The sequence below is a fragment of the Carassius carassius genome, chromosome 26, assembly GCF_963082965.1.
Source record: "Carassius carassius chromosome 26, fCarCar2.1, whole genome shotgun sequence".
In the NCBI taxonomy this organism is placed as follows: domain Eukaryota; kingdom Metazoa; phylum Chordata; class Actinopteri; order Cypriniformes; family Cyprinidae; genus Carassius; species Carassius carassius.
Window position 1 is genome coordinate 9,412,760 of NC_081780.1, and position 19,620 is coordinate 9,432,379.

General features: G+C 38.2%; 1 protein-coding gene across 2 annotated transcripts in view; it reads right to left on the bottom strand.

The window, feature by feature from the left end:
- plxnb2a.1 (plexin b2a, tandem duplicate 1) overlaps positions 1-19,289 on the bottom strand; it is a 97,872-nt gene extending 78,583 nt beyond the window's left edge. Inside the window, exon 1 of one of the 2 annotated variants that reach the window (XR_009423981.1) lies at positions 18,917-19,289. The gene's annotated coding sequence lies outside the window, so the exon portion shown is untranslated. The remainder of the gene's footprint in view (positions 1-18,916) is intronic. The other variant, XM_059511065.1, reaches the window with a different exon arrangement.
- Between the last annotated feature and the right edge of the window lie 331 nt (positions 19,290-19,620).

Consider the following 19,620-nt stretch of genomic DNA (forward strand, 5'->3'; position numbering starts at 1 on the left):
TGCAGTGTTTACTTCTGTTTGCACTTTGCCCCGGCCTCTTTCAGGCTTCTGATCATCCACAGTCATTGTTTGGCTAGTGAGTCCAGTAGTTCAAGAGGTTCATATACTCAGTGCCTATTGTTAATGAACAAAACCTCATCACGGGCACAATGAGCTTAATAAACCAACAGAATATACTCAGATATGCACAGACACTCAACAGCTTTCTTCACATTACCTCAATGGCTCTTGCACAGAATATATTTATTCATATATCATTGTATACATTTATATTGCAAACGTATATTTAAATTTTTTTCCTCCTGTAGTAAGGTCTCCTGAGAGCTGACGCTACTGTTGATTAAACAGATGTTCAGCATTAGTCATGGATGAGGAGTCTGATTCGCTCTAGCTAGCTGTGGTCATGTGATCTTCCACAGCTTTGGTTGTTTTGCCAACGTGTCAACACACCATTTATCATTTACCTGACCTTCAACAGCAATCAGGTGAGCGGAGCCAAAAACATGCATGTGTTCAGTTACATAGCTCAATACGTGACCATATGTAAAAGGCCCATTAAGTTTACCTGCATACTGCTTATCGGCCGGCCTCTGATCTGTCTGAGAATGAGGAGCACTGGATTCACAAAAGAAAAAAAAAAGCAGCTCTGATGATTCTGGGAAAAGATATGTGGCTGTGCTCCTTCATAATACTTTATATACTACAAACTAAAAATCTTTTATTTTTATTATACTGCAATGTCAAAAAATACCACAGAGCCCCTAATCTTTTACTATTCACATGTGCATAACAGCATTAGCATCCAGCTAAATGTATGACCTTCAAAATGATTCAATAATATGCTACATACACCACCGTTGAAAAGTTTGGGTCAGAAAGATCCTTGTTTTAAGTAAATTAATACTTATTCAGCAAGGATATATTAAACTAAGAAAAAGTGATAATAAAGACATTGATGATTTTTCAAATAAATGCTGTTCTTTTACACTTTTTCTAAAAAAAAAAAAAAAAAAAAAAAAACATGTAAAAAAGAAAAAGTACCATGGTTTGCACAAAAATAACGCTGATAATAAGAAATGCTTCTTGAGTAGCAAATCAGCATGTTAGAATGATTTCTGAAGGATCATGTGACACTGAAGAATGAAGTGATGGCTGTTGAAAATTCAGCTTTGCCTTCACAGGAATGAATCACATTTAAAAACTAATTCAAACAGAAAAGAGCTCTTTTAAGATCTATTAATATTTCACAATATTGTTGTTCATCATGACTGAACAAGACATCAAAGCAAGATTTACATGGAAGATATTTCTAGTATTGTGTCACATCTTTAGTTAAAAACGGCACTGGAAGCTTTCAGGTTTTAGGTTTTCAGGCAGGTCTCGCATTCAAAGTCACTCACTCAAAAACTCCTATCCAGTGGCCTAAAGGGCTATGGGCAATAAAAGCCCAAAAAGGATGATTGGCACTTCAAAAATCTATCATAAAATAGGTTACATAACCCCGGCAGCATAGCTGCTTCAGTATACTGCCGTTTGGGATGCATTGACACTTAAATCTTGCATAATATTTAGTGTGGATAGTGTGCAAATGAACAGATGAAGTGAGGTACAGACATCAGCTGGTCAGCTGACCGTTTAGAATGACATACACACTAAAATAACTCTAACAGAATGACTTACAGTGGTATATCACACTAGGGAAACTTGATTTATTGGATTCAGAAATGCAATGTCATGCATTACACTACTCATTGGCCTTTCTCGTCCTGTCTCACTTCTCCTCCCAACCAGTCTCTCTCGCACACACACGAACACTCCAAGTTAATTTACATAATCAAGTTCACGAAGCCAGTTTAATAATTTGGCCTCCTGGCCAGCTGCCTGCCACAAACGGCATTCCATTGTTGGGTTCTTATTAAATATCTCACATTCCGTCCCGGGCTGTGAGCCGGCCACTAACTAATTAAGGCCGAGGCATTGGAAGACACACACACACACATGGACTCAATGAAGAACATATCTTGTTATCCTCAGTGCTGCTCATTTACATTTGCTGTATATCAGTTTGTGTATTTCTCTGCTATACAACTTCTCAAATCCTTATATTTAGTTTGTCATTGCACAAACACTTCATAGAATTTGCTTTCACCTCAGGGTTAAATGTCTGGCAGACAACATTTAGCCTCTCTGAAATAATTACAGACTGTTTTGGCCTCTGGCTGTTAGATACATATGGTGGCTGCAACGGAGTAGAGTATTAAAATGAGGCGGTTAAGCAGAGATGAGCCTGTGAAGCTCAGTTGTGCTGCTGTTATACAGTAATGGACATGGGGAGCGTCGGCATGCTGGGACATGAATGCTGAAAAATCGTTGCACGGAGCAGGGAAACGTGCCCAGTGTCTTTGTTTGAAGGGTGTGTGTGTGTGTGTGTGTGTGTGTGTGAGAGAGAGGAGGTTAGTGTAAATTCAGGCCAAAAAAAAAAAGAAAGAAAAAACATGTGACCACATGCTTTCGTGCACCTGTATGTTTTGTATAAATGACGGTGAATCTCAGAAAAAAAAGAAAAACCATATATATATATTAAAAACACTTAATGTAATGTGTTATTTCATCCCATTATATTAAGCTGTGATAAAAAGTTAACTTCTAGTAACATTTCATTAATTTATTAAAAATAAATTAAATAGTTATTAATTTATTCATGAATGATTAACTTTATGAATTTATGAAGCATTCATGCATTACTGTACATTATACATTTAATGTACCGCCTTTTTACTGATTAAAAAAAAAGTATTAAAGTATTACACGATTTTGAATAGAATACAGTAAAAATTTATCATAATGAGTAAATAAATGTACAACACCCAGACTTATTCTGTTCATGAGAATTTTGGGCAAAAATGTGTTTAAATATCATGAAAATAATTGTACAGTGCAAAAAAAAAAACATCCTTCAGCATAATAAAATAAATTATACATTATTGTAGTAAATTACTAATTTATACATTTATATAAAGTGTTAACACTTTTAATGCAGTTAAAATGCAATAATTATGTGAACAAACAATTAACAAATAACAGTGAATTAATAGATGACAAAATGAATAAATAAACAAATAAACATTCAGACTAATTACAGATTTATTTAATGTCATTTAATTTATTTAATAATATATAAAAATTCCCTTTTTGTTTATGTGAAATGTGACCTGGGCATGTTTTTATTCACCCATTAGGGCAAAATAAAAAATGCAGTCGAGGAAAATCAAAAAGAAAATAAAGGAAATTGAAAAAGGCTCATATAAACATCATGAGGAAAATATGATAACCATTTAGACGCTTCTCCAAGTGACACAGGTAATGATAAAACATCCATAAATACATGCACATAAAGAAAACAGGCTGTCATTTATTTCTCAATGGTCCATTAAAGTGGTAATGCATAGTCACACCTGCTAATGGCTTCCACCCACATCCCTGTTTAAACAGGGTCGCGCACACACACTTATAAACACACACGCAGACATGCACACACTAGAGCAATCAGGTGAGCTATCATAGCCCTGGGGAAACATGATTCAAGAAGTCATTAACGGCAGTGACATGAATCAACCTCAATCAGATGTACAGTAGTGCAGCACACCTAACCGCATTTATCAGCTGTAATATCTGACAGTGGGCCGGACTCAGCACGTCTGCCTCTCTGAGTGTGTTTGGTGAATTTCTTGTTATTGTGCTACATGATTAGCTCTGCAGGTGAACGGTTAAGACCTCACACTTTGTCTGCTGCTCCGAACACAGACGTGTTTATTCGTCTGCGAGCACTCGTCCGTTCTCTACTTGATCATCAGTGCCAAGTTCCACTCGGAGTCAATAAAATTGAACTGTTCTCAGAGTGAAGGCTTTTTTTTATTTTTTTATAACTATATCTGGAATAAACAGTTACAGACCTGTTTTTCCTGGCCATTGTGTTTTATGCAAACTCTGAAAGATAAACAAGAAAGAAACTAAATCGCTTTTTGTGTTATGGGCGGTTTCAGTCTGTTCAGGTCAGAACTGAACACAATGTACTTGATATCAAGTCTGTCGATAGTTTGTTTCAATAATATGCTAAGCAAGCACAAATGCAATACAGAATCTGTTTTATTATACAAATATAACACAAAATACAGCATCAGGCAGGTCTTGTGGATTTGGCAGTGTGTTGAGTAGACAAAAGAAACACTTGTGGCGTGCCGTTCGGCCAGTTCTGTTACTGGAAAGCTGCAGAAGTCATTTTTAGAGGCAGAATACTTTCCATAGTTAAGAAACTGAGACAGCTGCTTAAGCTCAACTCAGACAGACAGACAGAAAAATAACAGTGGGTCCATGCTGTCAAATACAGATGAATGTTAGATGTTTGGGAATTCACTGTAGAAAAATATGGTGTTTTAGGCATTTCTGGATGGTATTTTGATTATATATTTTATTCACTGACATAATTCACCATAAAATTAAAAGACATTACATTACATTAAAACCGCTAATGTTTTAACAACGTCTTTACTACCTTTTTGGGCCTTGAACGTGCCAGTTGCATTGTTGTCTATGCAGGGTCATGATGTACGAAGATGAATAAAGGTCTTACGGGTTTGTGTGAAGGAACATGATGCAGAAAACTTAGCTTTGCCATCACAGAAATAAATGACATTTCATATTTACAATAGAATAAACAGTTGCAACTGCTAAAGGGGTGATTCATTATGCTTTTTTCGTTTACCACTAGCGCATGGTGATGACGTTTTATTCTTCAATAGAAACATGTGTTGTATCGTACAAATCAATAGATGTCATCATCATACAGTCTACACACACGTCGTAGCCAAGTTTATTAGATCCATTTCGCACAGTGTGACCTACAATGATCTTATAGGATTACTAAAATCTTGCAGTGTGTTTTGTGTAAAAGGGGCATTTATTTTATTTTTTTTAAGAATAGGATTAGCATAGAGATTGCTAGAGATAGAGGGTAAAATAAAGATGGAAGAGATGTGTTTTAGCCGATTCCTGAAGATGGCTAGGGACTCAGCTGCTGGGATTGAGTTGGGCAGGTCATTCCACCAGGAGGGAACATTTAATTTAAAAGTGTGTGAAAGTTTTTTTGTTTTTTTTTGTGCCTCTTTGGGATAGCACAATAAAACAACGATTCACTTACAGAAAACAAGCTTCTAGAGGGCACATAATTCTGAAGTAATGAATTTAGGTAAATTGGTGCAGAGCCAGTGGTGGTTTTATAGGCAAACATCAGTGCCTTGAGTTTTATGCAAGCAGCTATTGGTAGCCAGTGCATATTAATTCGGCTCATTAAAATTACTCACTAAAAAGGAACAACCAACCTACATTTTTTCTATTATAATTTCTGCACATTTTTACAGACAAGAATGTCAGACAATAAAAAACAAGCTCATAACTAAACCTGAAAGACTGAAGTGCATGCGTGTGAATGTATAAAAGGGAACAGGCTGGCTTTAATGAGAGCAATGGAGTCGGTGAAGGTGCGTGTTTGAGTACATAAAGCTTCAATGACACGGGAGTAGAGAGTGAAAAGCTGTGAAACGCAGCCTCTTTGTAAAGAAGCATAATTGCAGGAAATGACAAGCAGGTCTGTGGAATGCAGCCAAAGAAAGCATGCCATTCAACAGAAGTTCACAGCTCCTAAACACACCTCTGCCTGCGTACCTCTTCAAAACTGGACTTATACGCACAGAATGAACAATAGTGTGGGAGTGATCCGAGCTGATCACATTCCTCAGATGTCCATAAAACAACCTTCTGCCCTGCTCGGAGAGAAAAAGACAAGCCCTGTAATTACAGAATGAACACACCACAAATGTGACTATGAAAGCAACAAAAAGAGACAGAGAGGCCAAAGGTTAAACCTGTCAGACCGGAGGAGGCGGAGCCAGAACCCTGCTGAGAGTTTTGGTACAGACGGTCGTCATGGTGATGATAGCTGCTGGTCTAATGGAGAAGTTTGAAAGCTGACAGCTCTGCCAGACGTGGAGTCTAATCTCACTGCCCACTGGTTCCAGGTTCACAAAAATATATTGATTTTTTTTGCGTGTGGGAGACATTTAAATAGGTCTGGAGAGAAAAATAAATCTCAATGGAAACAAGAAATTTCTTCTATAAACAGTGTCGGCTACAGCAGACTAATCTCCGAGAGGTCTGACCAAAATGCTGTTATGGGTCGGAGGAGGATGACGACGATGATGAAGGTTTTGAAAGGTATGGGGAAGGAACTCGAGTGGAGAAAACGCTGCTCCGTGGTGTGATGAGACAGACACCATCATCACAAAATCCGGTTAAGTGTCCAGTTGGTGTGAGGAGAATTGATTTGTGTGTGTGTGTGTGTTTGTGTGTGCGCGCCGCTGAGGTCAGTGTGTATAATGGAACAGACAGGGTACATCAGCCTCTAATCACTTCAGCACTCTCGTCCTCCACTCACACACTTACACCTTGTGCCTGCAGATGCTCTTATCTCAGCAATTCTAGAGATGGAGAAAGAGACACTCTGAGCTAATAAAGTTGAGACTAACTGCATATTACTTATGCCACAGTGTGAGAACATGAGAAGCTGAAATGGTCTCCACCCACAATGCACTGCACAAATGCTTAATGTAAAGCCAAGTATGTGTTCCTGGATGAACATTTGTATGTTATTCGGATGTTATTCCTAGAACAACATTTCTATTAAATCATTTTCTGAGTGATTGTTTCTTAATGCATGTACCATTACATTTTTTAATGGATTTTTAAAATGACTTCATTGTCTAGATCTATTAATTTATCTATAAAATACAAAAAAAATAATTTTTCCACAAACTGATTTGAATATTTTCTTTGATGAGCATATTTAAATGTTTGTATTTAAATAAATTACATTCGACTGACAAGAAAAAATGAGTTATTTTTATTTTCGTTGTGCACAAAAAGTATCCTCGTAGCTTCATAACATTAAGGATGAACCACTGATGTAACATGGTCTACTTGATGTCCTTACTACCTTTCTGGGCCTTAAATGTGGTAGTTGCATTGCGGTCTACAAAGGGTTAGAAAGCGCTCAGATTTAAGCAAAAATATCTTAGTGTTCCAAAGATGAACGAAGGTCTTAAAAGTTTTGAATAACATGAAAGTATATAGTAGTAAACTAAGTTTCAGATGCAACATTTTGTGCCTAAACACCACCTAAGCTCGGCTTTAACACCTGACTACGCTGTAAAAAAAACACATGTAATGAAAAATGCATTAAGAATATCACAGTGTTAGTGTGTGTTTTGGGTTGCCATATCACAGGTCTCTGACTACAACTTAAGTATAAATGAGAGTCTGCCCTGCTCGTTCTCCCAATCCCACTCTATATGTCCCCCACACACAGACATACACACACACACACACACACACAAATATATACACATACACACATGCATCCTGGTGGCTCAAGGACACCACAGAGGAACCTTGTTAAGCCATGGTGGAGCGGGTACGATTGGATTCAGATTCATACCAAACACTGAATTACATTATTGATCACAAGACAGAAAGGTTATGAAAGAGCCATGGGGGCTACACCCAGCATCCAATCTGTGAAGCAAGAGTATCAGTGAGTCCCAAGAGCATATGGGTTGCTCTGTCGGACAAGCCATAGCACACTCACACACAGTGCGGCTCTATAATTGATTAAAACTGGCTCAGAGGGCAACTGGTGTGTGGACCCTCATGCATAATTCCTGATCTGTGCCTGGGTTGCACTGAAACACTCCTTATGATAATCTCCCATCAGCCCTTGGAGACGTACAGAGAGAAGACTGCAGGGAAACAGGTCGCAGTGACCGGTGCATTTATTATACAGGCAGGCTAACTAGGCCATGCTACAAACGAAGAGAAGTGAACGTGGACACAAACACATGCACTTCTTGTTGACAGAAGCCGGCTGGAGCCCTTATCTCGGCCGAATGCGAGGCGGCCACAGCCTGATAAGAGCCAGTGTTCCAGAGGTTGTTCGAGGGCTTAAGCAACAGCCAGGCGGAAAGGGGGAATGGCGATGCAAAGCAAACCGGCTCACTATCTTGAGTTTTGTTATGCGTTTGAAAGCGTGTTCTAGTGATAGCATTTGTATCTAGCTTTGGCGTTTGTTGTGTCATCATGAGTAGCTGTCAGAGGTTTGTTTGACATCTGAAGGACGTCTTTCCTAAAGGCGGTTCAGGGGATGAGAGATGCTTTAGATCTTCTGGCCCTGTTCCCAGGTCATGGTAACCACATCATCAAACCGCTATGATGTCAAAAATGAAAGCAAAACCTGACTCAAGAACATTTGGGAATGTTTCTCTGTAAGGTACTTTCCGTTACTTGTACTATGCAACCGACTAGGATTAATTACTTACATTAAACTGAGGAATTTACAGTCAGCTCTGGTCTGTACGGCTCACTAGACAGACAGCATGCTGAGAAGAAAGAAAGCAGAGAGAGAGGGAAAGAGGGGGTAGGGAAATATGGGACATTCCAACTAGTGAACACTTTAAAGATAGAAATGTACTCTAGTTTGCAAGACATGATTATTTTATTTTACTGACAGAGACGGTTCAATTTACAAGCTTGATATGCTTTCTTGTTTTATTGTCACAGTAACAAGTCTCAGTCTTCCCAGAGCCATCTTCAAATGTGCAATGAAACCAGATGTGCTATTATCAGTAATAGTAGTGTCTACCCAACTTGCACAAAAGTATTTGGGCAAAACTGCAACAATTACTGTGAAAATGCTGCCTTTCAGCTAAAAGAGCCAATGGATTTCGGGATAAAGACACTGTTTGTTTGTTTGTTTACTCTTAAACAGACTAGCATATTAGCTAGGCCAGCCTGAATGTCTTGCTTTTTAGCATAATTTAAACTAAACAATAATTACTGTTGCTTTTTTAGCCATTCCTCATTCTAGTAAATAGGTATTTGCTGCCCTTGTACGCCTATTATCTTAATCCAAAACCAAGATGGCCTAGTTTTCATATTCAGGATTAGTTATAAACATACTGACAAGATTCTCTACAATAAGAGACATGTCCAACATGTTCAATATAAATTAACTGACGCTTTCACATACTTGGGCAAAGTGTATTTCAGGCTTATTTCCTGTTGTTGTTATTTGCTCCAATTAAACATTATTTTGTCTCATACTGCCAATAATTAACTAGTTCATTGTTTGGATGAAAAATATCTAGGTTACTTATTATTCAGGCAGCTAATTATAAACAGATTGTCAATTCAACTTACTTTCTCCACAAGATTCTCTATAAAATGTGCTATAAAATGTGGCTAGGCTAGGCCATGACCATATAGTGGCTTTTTAAAACTGAAAGAGAAAACCAAAGAAGAAAAGTTTACATTAACACCTGCTAAAGTTCCACGTCTGACAACACTGAGAATTCAACACACACTTGTTTAATGTTAATATTGATGATTTGGCATTTCAGAACAGTACTTCAGAACACAACTTGCGCAAAGTGTGAAAATTCCAAAAAAAGCCTTAAAATTTAAGAAAATATGCTTTCTTTAACCATGAAAAGGGCAGCCAAAACTAGCTAAGTGTTTTACCCCATAAGTGGCATGAGGTACAGACTATGCAAAGAAGAACACACGGATAAGGAAGGAGAGAATGACTATCGTAAGCTTTTTAATGATCTGTAATGAAGTCAGTAGTAGTTCAGTATTACCAAGCTTAGTTTGTAAAAATAGAACTTTACAGCCCAAAATGTTGCTGTGCTTTTGCTGAATGTGTCAGTCAAACAGAATCTCATCTATGCGTGTGTGAAGGAAGAGTTGAGGTCAGGCCTACAAGAGCAGGACTGTGACATTTGGTTCTGTTTAATAGCTAGTGGTGCAGTGGGCCACTATGATGAACGCTGGGACGCTGTGAGGGAATTCTGGGAAAGCTGCTGTGGTCAGAGCTGGAAACAAGCAACGAGAATGAGAAAGGGAATGACAGAGAGCAAAAAAGAGGGAGAGGAAGAGAAGGAAAGAGAAAGGCATCCAGCCAACATCAGACGGGCAGCAAGCCAGCGCACAGGAAATTAAGCTCATGAGCTGAAACAGAAACTCTGTCCGACCACACAAACATACACAGAACAGATTAACGCAACAAAATTATGCTATTTATGCATGAGCATTTATACGTGAAATCAGTTAAATCTCCATTTTACGCATTGACTCATATTTCTCCTCCTTTCTCACATGCATACGTGGACACGCTCTACATCATCTGTTCACTGTATCTTTGAAGCTGATGGGAATAGGAAGTGTGTAAGTCTGTGTTAAGAACAAATTTTCCCATCCAGCTCAATTTGGAAATGCAAGAGGAGATTCCGAGCTCAACAGGGCAGATATCCCAAAAACATAAATACTAATTATTAAATACTAATATTAGTCATACTTAGGGTTACAGATTTGAACAAACCTCAAATGTAAGTATTAAACTTCAGCATGTAACTGGTCCTGCACCATTTATGCTTTAAACATGAACTGTACAATTATGCTTTATACAATTATGTGGTTTGTTAAGAAGTTGTGTGCTATTACTGGTTTAACTAACCATATCTAAAAGACATGAATATCATATATTTTGTTATAATCGACTCTAAATGGCTTCGTTTTATACAGTCTGAACAGGGAACATAAAACACAAAAAATCTGATCCAATCTACATCCATATTATGTTGTTTAAAATCCATTTAATGTCTGATTATTTTGGACGATACTCGTTCTGAATGGTGAGATTGGATTTCAAATAGTTTTTTTTTCTTGTCCGGCATGCAACATATATGCAATATCATAAAAAGGTCTCAGTTGTTGTATAAAGAAGTCTCATGGCAATATCATGACTATAGCAACCAAAAAAATATACCCAATATTAATTACACTGACTCACTGACAAAATGACCACGCCAATGAATAGAAAGATCAGAATTGAATAAAACTAGAAAACTATATTTAACTTGTTTTGTTTAAATTTGATACAGTTATGTATCTTTTTCTATTGCTTGTTATTTTTATCACTATATTTTATTCACTAAATCTTTTGTTGAAAGTGAACTTTTATATAGTTATATGGATTTCATTTATTTTATTGCTTTATTTTTGTATTTTATTTCACATATTTTTTTCGGGTGGGAGCACGTTACTTTGGTCATGCATAATCATGTCTGACCTGTGCGTAACCGCTCTGTGTGTGTGCTGCATTGACGTGTCAAAATGAACACTGCATCACATACTTACCACACACTCTTGGAAGTCCATAACTGTGCTAGGTCGCTCCGGGGGAAGCACGGGGTGATTTACAAACCATTAAATTCAACTGGAGGCAAGTGGAGGTCAATCAGTTAACAGGTCGTTCACTTCCCAAGTTAGCAGTGCTCCGTCTCTCTCTCGTTCTTCCTGTCACACTTCAGAAATCAACTAAGTTTATAAACAATCAGTGAGGATTCACAGAAGGGATGTGTAACAACTTATTTTCAATATTGATTAGTTGATATCTTGTCTAAATGACTAATCGGTCTTAAAGAAGCCATGTTTATCATTAATGTTTACCAGACCCTAATCAGGAAGATGACAGGTCATGTAACTCATTGACATTACTGCATCGGTTGTTTTTCCAAACTTCCAGAACTGCGGAAGTGACACATTTCTGTCAGGAATCTATGGGAGTTTCCATTCTGACAGCACACAGTGATCATATGTGACAATAAGAACCAGTCCTGCTGTGACTCCGCCCCTTCAATTATTCATGATTTGACAGTTGAGGTTTAAATGACCTTGGCCTCCAGCTGTTACTAATGTACCCTTCTACCCCCACATTCCCGAATATAAACACATGTAAGAAGGTACGTTTAAACAAACACTAATCCCATCATTCCGTGCCCACAACATGCTTGTGGTTATTAGAGTCTCACATAGTCAACAGGAAAAAAGGGGCAAACTTCTAAAATCTTTTCCATTCACATACATATCATCACGCCTTCAGCCCCAGAATCAGCCTGCCTCCGTAATTAATATTACTGATCCCAGGAATAAAGGGAAGAGGAAATATCCTACAGCTCAGGGCTACTGGCACAGCACAGCAGGACGAAATATTAGCAGTATTTTAAAGATGATAATTAAAATTAAAGCTCAGTGTGAGGAAATTGGACTGTTTGAGGATTAACAGCAGCACTGCTGATGCCCGTGGAGGAATTAAATCCCACTGTGTCAATGTTATCGAGGAGCAATTCACCAGTACACATCATATAGACACAAAAGGCCAACTAACAGGTCTTTTAAGCAGCTTTTCCATTCAGCAGAAAAAAAACAAAAAGCAAAATATGTTTGAATTGTTAACATACGCCACCAGGGAGATTTATAAAAATATCCAAAAGAGGTTATGGGGTTGCTGTAAAATGAGGTACATTTGTGTCTCACATATAAGAAATACAGCAATTGTTTTGTAAATATACCACAAATTTAATTTAAAATAAGTATTTATAATTTAACACCATTATATAATACAAGAAGAATTCTGCTAATTCTACAGAAAGATATGGATCAAATACTACTTTCATATATATATATATATATATATCTCATATAAATATATTTGAGATTATAAATTTATTTTATATAGGTTTCCATCTCAAGATGTCAACCCTGTTGCCGTAATTTTGTATAATAAGCATCTGATAAAGAGGATGATTGTAGAAATATTTGCATTACATTTTCTAAGAAGCACTTCATCGAGCTTGTACCGCAATATCAAATTAAACTGTACAATATATCTGTACCATATATTACATTTATAAATCCATAATTACACTGCAACACAATGATAAAGCACAGATTAATCTGGCAGTGTTAAAAATTACTTTATAAAACAGTCTGGAAAAGCATACAAAGACTCCATGCATCAGCCATATGTCAATTCACATGGGCCTTGTTTTTGGCCAGAGCCTAAGACCATGGGACGGTTCCAAGTGTTTTTGTGTATTCAAGATTTAGACCTACATGACTCAAAGGGATGTGTTTATATAAACCGTGCATGCCATTTTTGCACGGCTGTGGCTACCATTGAGTTCCTGCACATTTCATCCAGTCGAACCGTTACGCAAGTGCATTCATCATCCAAATCAGATGGAGCTAAATGCAGAAAACAGCATCTGCTTTGAAGTTTAGCAAATGAGAAGCACTTGACTGACATTAGGGCAGAGCCGAATACATGTTCTTGTTTTTTCAGAACCCCGAATAAAAAGCACGCTGGAAGGGAGAACTCAGTTGGAGGGTCTTCAAAACGCCAATAGTTTCAATCTTGGAGGCCTCTTAAAACGGAGCGAGTCTGTAAGGACAAGCACCTTGCTCAATACCCACTCAGTCAATGGACTTTTGTTAGGATTCTAAAGCGTTGTAAAACCCGGGTCAAAGTCGTCATGTTTCGAGCTGAAAGAGATTTAGCGTTCATAGAAGCGTAACCTGACCCCGAAGAGCTCGCCGATTGAATTCAGAGTAAAAGACGCGGGACGTTTTGCTCCAGAACAAACAATAAACCCTAATGCGGATCGTGATTACATTAGAAATGGTCTTGGGAGGTACAGATCATCGTGGCATGATATTAAATACACTTTTCAGGCTAATAAAGGTGGTGAATAGATGAATGAATGAAGCAATTAATCATCTTAATTGCCATTTTGGTTCATTATGAGCTTTTGTCAGACATAAGCCATGAAGGAAGAGACAGCCAGACAGGACGACAGGTTGCAGGGTTTGTGGGGGGGCTCCATATGTGTTGTGGGACACTGTAGGAGACTGAGGGATGTGGCATTGTGTGTGTGTGTCCCCAAGAGATTTACAGCTGTCACTCAGATGTAGGAGAAGAAGTGTGATCTCACCTCACACACTCAATGACACCTGCTGACACCACCCACGTTTGGCCACACACATACACACACACACACACACACACACACACACAGACTTTTCCCAGTCTGACAGAAATGTACACACCTGCCAAAGCGGCACACAAGGACAGCTAATGGATCTGTGGTTGGTGACAGGTTCCTAAACAAACAGTTTAAAAGCAGAGAGGCCATCTCGAGTGAACCCTGAAATGCACCAGAGACATTACTGTGAAGCTGATACAGAGTTATTAATTAATACGATCAACCAAATTTAGACACCCTGCCCACCCTCACACACACTAAAGTCATAACCATGATCATGACAAGCATGGTCAGAAAAAACGCAGAGCAGACATTCCTATTCACAGAGTCATTGTAAAGAGGATGGATGGCCGCCAAACAGATCCAGTTTGTCAGAAAAGTGGGCTGAGCAAAAAATCGAATGCGATTTTCCATGTGCATCTCATCAGTAGACGCTCCTGTAATTAGAAGTATATCTCCAGCACGTGCGTTCAAATCAGGGTCGCCAGGTTTTCACAACAAATCCTGCCCAGTTGCTTCTCAAAACTAGCCCAATGGCGTTTCCAGGAGGTTCCCTGATAAAAATTGCTTCCCGGGGTTAAAATATATGTTTTTTTGGCAGGGTTGCCTTGTTAAAATTCGCATTTTAGGGGCTAAATAATTGGATACGATGACGTTTAAATAAAATTGTAAAAATCTGTGAATAATCGATATGGCATGATAACATTTCTAGACTGAATTTCAATCATACTGTATTAGCATTACATCAGCTACCCTGCTCTCTAGGTATCAGCTGATGAAAAACCCATATTGATCGAGCATTAACTCCGAGCGAAACAGCTCTTACATCGTAGACCTCTCTCCGAAAAGCAGGTGTATGCCTTCTTAGTATGGAAGGACAACTGTGCGGTTATCTTTATACAAATCAATGACTGCTGAAGTGTGTGACTGAATATAAACAACATTTAGGAGAAGCACAGGCACAAATTCCCATGATCCTACAACATAATATCTCTCATGGTGACCATTAATGCACCAGGCATTCAAGGCCAACAGCTTACACTGAAGTCTGAAATAAACATAACATTTGCCCCCTGATAACAAACAAGAAGGGCAATGCGAGCAAATGAGTCTGCTGCTCCAACCCCAGAAGACACAAGCTCTAGGACATCATAACATGCCCTGCCATGTCTCCATCTCACACTTCCTCTCCACCTCATTCCCAATAATTAAATATGATGTCCAAAAGCCACATTCTGAATTACATAAAGCAGAATGGAGGGGGAAAACAAGGTTGTATCAGGCATTGTGGCTAAGTAGCTTCTCGATAGACATCGGCCTTTTTGCTGCTTTTTCATTATTCTCCACACAATCTACCATTGCAGATCCATCAGCATGACACAGGTCTAAATTAGCGCCCATAGAAATCCATTAGCGTCACTGTATATGAGGATTCAGAGCTGAAGTGCTTTTCTCTGACTGACATGATGCTTGCTTCTATTGCAACAGCTACCAGAGAAGGGCAACCTGCAGAAGGCTGTTCTGGGGCATACAGGACTACAAAAGGTTTGTTGACCTCAAAGGGACATCAGCCTTAAATCACAGTTCATAAGTGAATCCGGCTTTTGAGTCAAATCTTTTTAATGAATTGGCCAATCCAGTTCACAAAACCAGCCAGAATGATCAATTCATGAATCAAACTGATCCACTTGTCAAGTTCCACTCACTGACTTGATCCCTTTGTGGTTAACATTAATTACCAATGAAAAAACATCTTTAAAAGAGTCATGTTTATGGTGTCAATATGACTTTTGAAGACCATCCAAGCCAAACTTTTTATTGAAGACAGTAAATGAAATCGGAGACTGTTAAACTCCAAAATGACCAATAAAGCAATCTAAAAGAAAGTTTATATGACTTTTGCAATATATTCCACGTCTTCTAAAGACATTCAATACCTTTCCATCAGCCTTAATGAGAGTTAACAAATTAATCACTCTTGAGTCGAATCGATTTAATGAATCACTTGATCCAGATCACAAAACCAGCCTGAATGATCTGTTCATGAATCAAACTGAACCATTTCTCAAGTTCCACTCACTGACTCAATAACATCATTTATGAGTTTTTTTAAGTTGTCAAGGTGACATTTTGAAAAACATCCTCCTGGACAGTCGTTTTAATATAAAACAGAGCTAATTAATGTAAAGTTCTTTTGAGTCAATGAATCGGTTGATCCTGTTCATAATACAGACTTAATGATTGACTCAAAATCTAATTGCATGGCTTCAGAATATTTAAAATAAAAGCACAAAAGTATTTTTTATGACACATTAATGATGCTTTTGCAACCTTCAGTCATTCTTTGTAACTAAATGAAAAAGAGCAACAACTACATTCTTCAAAATGTTCTACGGAAGTATCTCATATGGGTTTGAAATCAACATGAGGGCAATTAAAATATTAATCTGCATTTTTAGGTGAACCTTCCCTTTAAGATAGACCTGCTGTTCTGTGATCTGTTTATGCATGACCAAGCATATTATTATATTATTCAGAAATCATGCCCACAGCACGAATAGAAAATGAATCATTAGAGTTACATAATTATGAGCAACTGTAAAAGTACTTTCAGAAAAAAGAAAAAACGTTGCGCCAAGTGTGTTTTTGAGAAACATAATGCAGAGCAGCAGAAAGAAAAGCTATTTTGATTAGCTAATAACTGAGTGGGCTGTTCGGGAAGTGAAAATGACTGAGTGAACATTCAGACCACAGATGGGCTTAATCCAGGAAGCCCGGTGAAGATGTACGAAAAGGATAACAAAACCACAAACATGGACGGATACATAGGCTACTGTACGCACTTTCAACAAACTCTCTTTAATGCCAGTTTTACAGCATTATCACTCTCATAACAATCAACACTGATATCACAGATCAAAGGACCTGTTGAGACATAAGTCAGTGACTCAAAACAGGAAGACGAGGGTTTCACATGATTATCATGATTCTTTAATCAAGCCAGCTCCATGTTCTGTGGGCGACATGAACAAACACAAACACACAAAGTCCTCATGCATGAATGTGGCCACTGTGTACTGCGTGCGTGTTCCTCAACAAGAAACACAAATAAACACAGCCATCGCTCATAAGAGACAAAGAATGGAGGAAGAAAGAGGGGTAAAAAGCGCGTACTCTCTCTCCATGTCCTCTGTTTTTGACCATTGATCTTTGACCTTGAGGGGGCCAGATGACTTCCTGCTATGAATCGCTCATTCAAGAGGAGCGTTTTCATATGGAAGAATCAAAAAGTTTTGCGGCTGTTTGTGTATATTCAGTAACTATAATAAATACAACTTATTTAAAATATAATCAGGGTAAATAAGGTTTCCAGTTCATGGATATTTCCACCTAAAAGTTACTCAGATATCAGGCAATAAACGTTAATTGTTAATAATACCTATTAAAGAAGCTAATACACTTATCACAGTCATCAAATCCATGCAAGCCCACTGAAATGAATGCAATCAAAAACACTCCAGGATTTAGATCTTATGCAGCTGGAATTTGGTTAGGGCTGAAGCACACAGTAGAGATATTTCCCAATAGCACTGTGTATTTGAACTTGTATTTGTGTAAATTGCAAAAAATGAATTGCAAAAAATAACTAGCAATTTCAGAGTGAAAATTGTTTCTATGCCTTTTTTCACTGAATCAGATGCTGTTTGTAATCAATATCCGTTTGGAATAGCCATCTAGGTGAGCGTTTCAAGTTGTCGCTGGGTGGGCATAACTTTAAATGTAGGCTTAACTTGGACTTGAACTTTCCAGTAAAAGGTCCACCAGTTAAGCAAAGCTTCAAAGTATGCCATTAACTCATTAAATATTTGAAGTGATCAGTTGTGCAACACTGCCAGCAATGAACTTCACTGCAATACAAACAGCAACGTAATATGATTACCTCATTATAGTTGATTTTATCACAACAGCTTGTATAATATGAGAGCTGGGTGTAATTGGGAGTATAAACAAGCCAGGAGAAAATGAAATGAAGGTAAGTGATGACAAAAGGAACAGAGATACTGTAGCTCTGCTTTCTGCTCCATCCGCAGTCCGTGACAAATGGTTCACGTTCAATCAAACACAACAGGTATTACTAAATATCCCATCATTAATCCTTGTTTTATATTACCAAAGAGCATCTTAGATGGGATAGTACAAGTTACACTATTAGGACAGCATATGTCAAGCATCAGCACAGTGTTAAGGGGAACAAACATCCGGCTAATGCAAACACAACGAGCAAAGGAGAGCTTGAGTTATCAGCAACATGATGACATGTCATGTGTAAACCTGAAAATCTTGTTTCTTTAAGACTTGTCTTGCCTTTAAGATTGAAGGCAAATATGTGCTGCACAAAACGACCGATAAGAACTCATTTGGCACTTAAATAAATGTCATATCATGCTACTAAGAGGTTTTTCTTTTTTCACATAGCCTAGTCATGTTTTAGTCATGTGCTTTGGACCCAGTGACATGGTAATCTCGGAAAAACCATGTAAACAGCATGGTGATTAAAGAATATCAGTACTGGTACTTTTTGTTATCGACGTCACATATCTTTCCAAATTCTCGCGACCCCCGCGCGTGCTCTTATCACTATATTTACATAAACAATCAACGGAAGCTGAACCAATACATTACAAAAGTTGTATGTTAATTAGACTCGATGTTTTTGTGACAAAAGCTTCAAAGGCGGTTACTCCGAATTCACTTATATTGCTTCAATCTGATTTAATTGGAAAGAATGTCACACATGTAGCGATAACAGTTAAAGTCTGGAGGAGGAACGCGTTAGACTCAACGAAATAAAGCGACTAGACGTTGTTTTAAACGTTTACAAACATGCGCGGTTGAAACAAACAGAAAGTTGAACGCTCACTCACCTTTCTGAGAACCGACTGGCGATGGCAGATCAGGGTTTCTGTTCGGAAACTGCCAGAAAGGGATCGCGATCAAAGCTTTACATCATTCGACTTCCAAGCGGAACACTGGGGCTTGAAGAAAAATAGAGTATTCCTTGCGAAAAGCCGGGGAGGCAGGACACTTTTTTAGGGAAATCCGAAGTAGTATGGGCGATGTTGGGAATCCAGCGTCGAAAACAATCCCTGGCTTTCCACGCCCTGTAGGCTGAGCTTCAGATAAGCCGCCAGGTGCGAGTGAAGTATGAATGTTCAGGAAAACCTGTGTGAGTTTTGAAGGAAAGCCGGTGACGTAGAAGTCCCCACAGCTGAAGTATGAGGACACAGGACTCATCTGGATCTGCCCCGATTGACCAGAGGGAGCTCTCTCGCTCTCTCGCTCTCTCGCTCTCTCTCTCTCTCTCTCTCTCTCTCTCTCTCTCTCTCTCTCACACACACACACAAACACAAACACACTTTCAATTTCAAGTTTTCAAATACAGAGAAATAATACAATAAAATATACTATACAATATACAATATGACAGGTTAAATTAAGTTGAATTTCATGGCATGCAGTTTTGTCAAACTATCAATAAACAAAAAGTCGCACAACAAAATAATACATGGTACTAGAAAATTAAAAGACCATAATTAAAATGACAATGTAATAAAATAGTTTCAATTTA